Source organism: Sander vitreus, unplaced genomic scaffold (assembly GCF_031162955.1).
Source record: "Sander vitreus isolate 19-12246 unplaced genomic scaffold, sanVit1 ctg736_0, whole genome shotgun sequence".
In the NCBI taxonomy this organism is placed as follows: domain Eukaryota; kingdom Metazoa; phylum Chordata; class Actinopteri; order Perciformes; family Percidae; genus Sander; species Sander vitreus.
In genome coordinates this window covers 1-7919 of record NW_027595822.1, presented here as the reverse complement: position 1 = coordinate 7919, position 7919 = coordinate 1, and the positions used below count along the sequence as shown (strand labels likewise).

The 7919-nt window shown below is 40.5% G+C and overlaps 2 non-coding genes and 2 pseudogenes across 2 annotated transcripts; all 4 read right to left on the bottom strand.

Moving 5' to 3' along the window:
- Nucleotides 1–1872: 1872 nt before the first annotated feature.
- Nucleotides 1873–1991, bottom strand: LOC144514882 (5S ribosomal RNA). The gene has a single exon (XR_013501609.1). It is a non-coding gene; the product is annotated as a 5S ribosomal RNA (ribosomal RNA).
- An 876-nt stretch (nucleotides 1992–2867) lies between these two features.
- Nucleotides 2868–2986, bottom strand: LOC144514883 (5S ribosomal RNA). The gene has a single exon (XR_013501610.1). It is a non-coding gene; the product is annotated as a 5S ribosomal RNA (ribosomal RNA).
- Nucleotides 2987–3817: 831 nt separating this feature from the next.
- Nucleotides 3818–3937, bottom strand: LOC144514885 (5S ribosomal RNA; annotated as a pseudogene).
- An 877-nt stretch (nucleotides 3938–4814) lies between these two features.
- Nucleotides 4815–4931, bottom strand: LOC144514884 (5S ribosomal RNA; annotated as a pseudogene).
- Between the last annotated feature and the right edge of the window lie 2988 nt (nucleotides 4932–7919).

Genomic DNA, 7919 nt, shown 5'->3' with positions numbered 1-7919 from the left:
GCGTGTTCAGGAATGGTATGGCCGTAGCGAGTGTACCAAAGTGAAAACAAGCTATTTAAAGGCGATGAACCCCAGAGGTTCTCAAAACTGTTGAAACGCAGTTTGGGGTTGAGGAGTACTCAACTACATGTAATCACACTAGTAGTGCACCTATACATTTTGCAGTAGCTCTCTGGTAGTTCAACTACATTCATCTTCGAACCAACAAGTTGAATTGCTTTTTTGCTCTCTTTTTTTCGGTACTGTAATTAACACTGCTGTATTTTTTAAGCATTCTTTCATTTGTTTTGTTCCATATTTATTCATTCATTTAGCCTGTTGCTATATGTATTCTTACATGTATGTATTTCCATGTTTATTTTTCATTACTGTAATTATTTCTCAATTCTTTTGAACTTTACCTTTACTCAGACTTGAGTGACTTGTCAGATCTTCACGTAAATTTGCATGATCCAAAATGTAGATATCTTTGATTTCAAAACTATCCAGATCGGCACAATCTTGAAGAACAAGAACAAAGAATTCATGGTCAAAGTGCATGAACTCCTACTTGAATTGTTGAACACTGTGAGGTTGTTTATTTTAGTTTTAATTAAAGATGTTGCTTCCAGTTGCATCCTCGGTACAGTTTCCTTGTCAGCTCTGTCTCCAGCAAAAGGAGGAGTGCGCCCTCTGGCGATAATTGAAATGAAGCTTTGCAAACCACTGTCTTTACTTTTTCAGCTCGCTCAATCTCACGTTCAAAGAAAGGTTAAAGGAATGGCAATTCAGTGTGTTTTTCAACCCTTTGTTGAACAGAAAGTGGCATCTAGTGAGCTCAGAAAATGAAGACAGTGTTTGCTTTGCTTCATTTGACCATTACTAGCGCCCTCTGCTGACGGAAAGAAAAACTTACAGCACCGGGTATTCCCAGGCGGTCTCCCATCCAAGTACTGACCGGCCCGACCCTGCCAGCTTCCGAGATCCGGCAGATCGGGGCGTGTTCAGGGTGGTATGGCGTGGCGAGTGTACCAAGTGAAAACAAGCTATTTAAAGACGATGAACCCCAGAGGTTCTCAAAACTGTTGAAGACGCAGTTTGGGGTTGAGGAGTACTCAACTACATGTAATCACACTAGTAGTGCACCTATACATTTTGCAGTAGCTCTCTGGTAGTTCAACTACATTCATCTTGAACCAACAAGTTGAATTGCTTTTTTGCTCTCTTTTTTCGGTACTATAATTAACACTGCTGTATTTTTAAGCATTCTTTCATTTGTTTTGTTCCATATTTATTCATTCATTTTAGCCTGTTGCTATATGTATTCTTACATGTATGTATTTCCATGTTTATTTTTTCATTACTGTAATTATTTCTCAATTCTTTTGAACTTTACCTTTACTCAGACTTGAGTGACTTGTAGAGTCTTCCGTAAATTTGCATGATCCAAAAAATGTAGATATCTTTGATTTCAAAACTATCCAGATCGGCACAATCTTGAAGAACAAGAACAAATCAATTCATGGTCAAAGTGCATGAACTCCTACTTGGTGTTGAACACTGTGAGGTTGTTTATTTTAGTTTTAATTAAAGATGTTGCTTCCAAAAAAAAAAGTTGCATCCTCCGTACAGTTTCCTTTTCAGCTCTGTCTCCAGCAAAGGAGGAGTAGCGCCCTCTGGCGATGGTGAAATGAAGCTTTGCAAACCACTGTCTTTATTTTCTAAGCTCACTCAATCTCTGTTCAAAGAAAAGGGTTAAAGGAATGGCAATTCAGTGTGTTTTCAACCCTTTGTTGAACAGAAAGTGGCATCTAGTGAGCTCAGAAAATGAAGACAGTGTTTTGCTTTGCTTCATTTGACCATTACTAGCGCCCTCTGCTGACGGAAAAGAAAAGCTTACAGCACCGGGTATTCCCAGGCGGTCTCCCATCCAAGTACTGACCCGGCCCGACCCTGCTTAGCTTCCAAGATCGGACGAGATCGGGCGTGTTCAGGGAGGTATGGCCGTAAGCGAGTGTACCAAGTGAAAACAAGCTATTTAAAGACGATGAACCCCAGAGGTTCTCAAAACTGTTGAAGACGCAGTTTGGGGTTGAGGAGTACTCAACTACATGTAATCACACTAGTAGTGCACCTATACATTTTGCAGTAGCTCTCTGGTAGTTCAACTACATTCATCTTCGAACCAACAAGTTGAATTGCTTTTTTTTGCTCTCTTTTTTTTCGGTAGTGTAATTAACACTGCTGTATTTTTAAGCATTCTTTCATTTGTTTTGTTCCATATTTATTCATTCATTTAGCCTGTTGCTATATGTATTCTTACATGTATGTATTTCCATGTTTATTTTTTTCATTACTGTAATTATTTCTCAATTCTTTTGAACTTTACCTTTACTCAGACTTGAGTGACTTGTCGTCTTCCGTAAATTTGCATGATCCAAAATGTAGATATCTTTGATTTCAAAACTATCCAGATCGGCACAATCTTGAAGAACAAGAACAAAGAATTCATGGTCAAAGTGCATGAACTCCTACTTGAATTGTTGAACACTGTGAGGTTGTTTATTTTAGTTTTAATTAAAGATGTTGCTTCCAAAAAAAAAGTTGCATCCTCCGTACAGTTTCCTTGTCAGCTCTGTCTCCAGCAAAGGAGGAGTAGCGCCCTCTGGCGATGGTGAAATGAAGCTTTGCAAACCACTGTCTTTATTTTTCTAAGCTCACTAGATGGCAATCTCTGTTCAAAGAAAAGGGTTAAAGGAATGGCAATTCAGTGTGTTTTCAACCCTTTGTTGAACAGAAAGTGGCATCTAGTGAGCTCAGAAAAATGAAGACAGTGTTTTGCTTTGCTTCATTTGACCATTACTAGCGCCCTCTGCTGACGGAAAAGAAAAACACAGCACCGGGTATTCCCAGGCGGTCTCCCATCCAAGTACTGACCCGGCCCGACCCTGCTTAGCTTCCGAGATCGGACGAGATCGGGCGTGTTCAGGGTGGTATGGCCGTAGCGAGTGTACCAAGTGAAAACAAGCTATTTAAAGACGATGAACCCCCAGAGGTTCTCAAAACTGTTGAAGACGCAGTTTGGGGTTGAGGAGTACTCAACTACATGTAATCACACTAGTAGTGCACCTATACATTTTGCAGTAGCTCTCTGGTAGTTCAACTACATTCATCTTCGAACCAACAAGTTGAATTGCTTTTTTTGCTCTCTTTTTTTCGGTACTGTAATTAACACTGCTGTATTTTTAAGCATTCTTTCATTTGTTTTGTTCCATATTTATTCATTCATTTAGCCTGTTGCTATATGTATTCTTACATGTATGTATTTCCATGTTTATTTTTTCATTACTGTAATTATTTCTCAATTCTTTTGAACTTTACCTTTACTCAGACTTGAGTGACTTGTCGTCTTCCGTAAATTTGCATGATCCAAAATGTAGATATCTTTGATTTCAAAACTATCCAGATCGGCACAATCTTGAAGAACAAGAACAAAGAATTCATGGTCAAAGTGCATGAACTCCTACTTGAATTGTTGAACACTGTGAGGTTGTTTATTTTAGTTTTAATTAAAGATGTTGCTTCCAGTTGCATCCTCCGTACAGTTTCCTTGTCAGCTCTGTCTCCAGCAAAGGAGGAGTAGCGCCCTCTGGCGATGGTGAAATGAAGCTTTGCAAACCACTGTCTTTATTTTCTAAGCTCACTAGATGGCAATCTCTGTTCAAAGAAAAGGGTTAAAGGAATGGCAATTCAGTGTGTTTTCAACCCTTTGTTGAACAGAAAGTGGCATCTAGTGAGCTCAGAAAATGAAGACAGTGTTTTGCGAAGCTTCATTTGACCATTACTAGCGCCCTCTGCTCCCAGGAGTTCTCCCATCCAAGTACTGACCCGGCCAGACCCTGCTTAGCTTCCGAGATCGGACGAGATCGGGCGTGTTCAGGGTGGTATGGCCGTAGCGAGTGTACCAAGTGAAAACAAGCTATTTAAAGGCGATGAACCCCAGAGGTTCTCAAAACTGTTGAAGAGCGCAGTTTGGGGGTTGAGGAGTACTCAACTACATGTAATCACACTAGTAGTGCACCTATACATTTTGCAGTAGCTCTCTGGTAGTTCAACTACATTCATCTTCGAACCAACAAGTTGAATTGCTTTTTTTGCTCTCTTTTTTTCGGTACTGTAATTAACACTGCTGTATTTTTAAGCATTATTTCATTTGTTTTGTTCCATATTTATTCATTCATTTAGCCTGTTGCTATATGTATTCTTACATGTATGTATTTCCATGTTTATTTTTTCATTACTGTAATTATTTCTCAATTCTTTTGAACTTTACCTTTACTCAGACTTGAGTGACTTGTAGATCTTCAGTAAATTTGCATGATCCAAAATGTAGATATCTTTGATTTCAAAACTATCCAGATCGGCACAATCTTGAAGAACAAGAACAAAGAATTCATGGTCAAAGTGCATGAACTCCTACTTGAATTGTTGAACACTGTGAGGTTGTTTATTTTAGTTTTAATTAAAGATGTTGCTTCCAAAAAAAAGTTGCATCCTCCGTACAGTTTCCTTGTCAGCTCTGTCTCCAGCAAAGGAGGAGTAGCGCCCTCTGGCGATGGTGAAATGAAGCTTTGCAAACCACTGTCTTTATTTTCTAAGCTCACTAGATGGCAATCTCTGTTCAAAGAAAGGGTTAAAGGAATGGCAATTCAGTGTGTTTTCAGCCTTTGTTGAGACAGAAAGTGGCATCTAGTGAGATCAGAAAGCTAGAAGACAGTGTTTTGCTTTGCTGCACCAAGTCTTGCCTCAAGCGCCCTCTGCTGGGAAAGAAAGAAAGCTTACAGCACCGGGTATTCCCAGGCGGTCTCCCATCCAAGTACTGACCCGGCCCGACCCTGCTTAGCTTCCGAGATCGGACGAGATCGGGCGTGTTCAGGGTAGTATGGCGTAGCGAGTGTACCAAGTGAAAACAAGCTATTTAAAGGCGATGAACCCCAGAGGTTCTCAAAACTGTTGAAGAGGCAGTTTGGGGTTGAGGAGTACTCAACTACATGTAATCACACTAGTAGTGCACCTATACATTGTGCAGCTCTCTGGTAGTTCAACTACATTTCATCTTGAGCCAACAAGTTGAATTGCTTTTTTGCTCTCTTTTTTCGATACTGTAATTAACACTGCTGTATTTTTAAGCATTCTTTCATTTGTTTTGTTCCATATTTATTCATTCATTTAGCCTGTTGCTATATGTATTCTTACATGTATGTATTTCCATGTTTATTTTCATTACTGTAATTATTTCTCAATTCTTTTTGAACTTTACCTTTACTCGAGACTTGAGTGACTTGTGCGAAATCTACTGTAAATTTTGCATGATCCAAAATGTAGATATCTTTGATTTCAAAACTATCCAGATCGGCACAATCTTGAAGAACAAGAACAAAGAATTCATGGTCAGAATGCATGAACTCCTACTTGAATTGTTGAACACTGTGAGGTTGTTTATTTTAGTTTGATAAAGATGTTGCTTCCAGTTGCATCCTCCGTACAGTTTCCTTGTCAGCTCTGTCTCCAGCAAGGAAGGAGGTAAGCGCCACTCTGGCGATGGTGAAATGAAGCTTTGCAAACCACTGTGCTTTATTTTTCTAAGCTCACTCAATCTCTGTTCAAAGAAAAGGAGTTAAAGGAATGGCAATTCAGTCTGTTTTCAGCCTTTGTTGAGACAGAAAGTGGCAGCTAGTGAGCCTCAGAGAAAATGAAGACAGTGTTTGCTTTGCTTCGACTGACCATTACTAACGCCCTCTGCTTTGACGGAAAGAAAAGCACAGCACGGGTATTCCCAGGCGGTCTGTCAAGTACTGGCCCGGCCGACCCTGTGCGCTTCCGAGATCCCGGACGAGATCGGGCGTGTTCGAGGTGTGGTATGGCCGTAGCTTGGTGTGCCAAGTAGGAAAACAAGCTATTTAAAAGACGATGAACCCCAGGAGGTTCTCAAAACTGTTGAAAGGACGCTGCAGTTTGGGGTTGAGTACTCAACTACATGTAATCACACTAGTAGTGCTGCCATTTATGCACGTAGCTCTCTGGTAGTTCAACTACATTCATCTTCGAACCAACAAGTTGAGTGCTTTTTTGCTCTCTCTCGGTGCACAGCAATTAACACTGCTGCTGTATTTTTAAAGCGGTGCTTTCATTTTGTTTTGTTCCATATTTATTCATTCATTTTAGCCTGTTGCTATATGTATTCTTACATGTATGTATTTCCATGTTTTATTTTTCATTACTGTAATTATTTCTCAATTCTTTTGAACTTTTACCTTCTACTCAGACTTGAGTGACTTGTCGTCTTCAAGTAAATTTGCATGATCCAAAATGTAGATATCTTTGATTTTCAAAACTATCCAGAATCGGCACAATCTTGAAGAACAAGAACAAAGAATTCATGGTCAAAGTGCATGAACTCCCTCACTTGAATTGTTGAACACTGTGAGGTGTTTATTTTAGTTTTAATTAAAGATGTTGCTTCCAGTTGCACCCTCCGATACAGTTTCCTTGTCAGCTCTGTCTCCAGCAAAGGAGGAGTAGCGCCCTCTGGCGATAATTGAAATGAAGCTGCAAACCACTGTCTTTATTTTCTAAGCTCACTCAATCTCTGTTCAAAGAAAGGGTTAAAGGAATGGCAGATTTCGAGTGTGTTTTCAACCCTTTTGTTGAACAGAAAGTGGCATCTGAGTGAGCTCAGAAAATGAAAGACAGTGTTTTGCTATGCTTCAGTGACCATTACCTAAGCGCCCTCTGCTGACGGAAAGAAAAAGCCTGGCAGCACCGGAGTATTCCCAGGCGGTCTCCCATCCGAAAGTGCTGACCCGGCCCGACCCTGTAAACTTCCGAGCTCGGGCGAATCGGGCGCGTTCAGGAGTGAGTATGGCCCGTAGCGAGAGTGTGCCGAGTGAAAGCTCAAGCTGAGCCAAAGACTGATGAACCCCAGAGGTTCTCAAAACTGTTGAAAGGCAGCGGTTTGGGTTGAGGAGTACTCAGCTACATGTAATCACACTAGTAGTGCACCTATACATTTGCAGTAAGCTCTCACTGGTAGATCAACTACATTCATCTTCGAACCAACAAGTTGAATTGCTTTGCTCTCTCTCGGTATCTATGTAATTAGCTTACTGCTGTATTTTTAAGCATTCTTTTCCCATTTTGTTTTGTTCCATATTTATTCATTCATTTAGCCTGTTGCTATATGTATTCTTACATGTATGTATTTCCATGTTTATTTTTCATTACTGTAATTATTTCTCAATTCTTTTTGAACTTTACCTTTACTCAGACTTGAGTGACCTGTCGTCTTCCGTAAATTTGCATGATCACAAATGTAGATCTCTTTGATTTCAAAACTATCCAGATCGGCACAATCTTGAAACAAGAACAAGAATTCATGGTCAAAGTGCATGAACTCCTACTTGAGTGTTGAACACTGTGAGGTTGTTTATTTTTAGTTTTAATTAAAGATGTTGCTTCCAAAAGAGAGAGTTGCACCCTCCGTACAGTTTTCCTTGTCAGCTCTGTCTCCAGCGAGGAGTAGCGCCCTCTGGCGATAGTGAAGATAGAAGCTTTGCAAAGCCACTGTCTTTATTTTTCTAAAGCTCACTCAATCTCTGTTCAAAGAAAGGGTTAAAGGAATGGCAATTCAGTGTGCTTTCAGCTTTGTTGAACAGAGAGTGGCATCCTAGTGACTCAGAAAAGTGAGGCGGTGTTTTGCTGCTTCATTGACCATTACTACGCGTCCCTCTGCTGGCGGAAAAAGAAAAGCTTACAGCCCGGGTATTCCCAGAGGCGGTCTCCCGTCAAGAGCACTGACCCGGCCCGACCCTGCTTAGCTTCCGAGATCGGACGAGATCGGGCGTGTTCAGAAAATTAGTATGGCCCACGTCAGCGAGAAT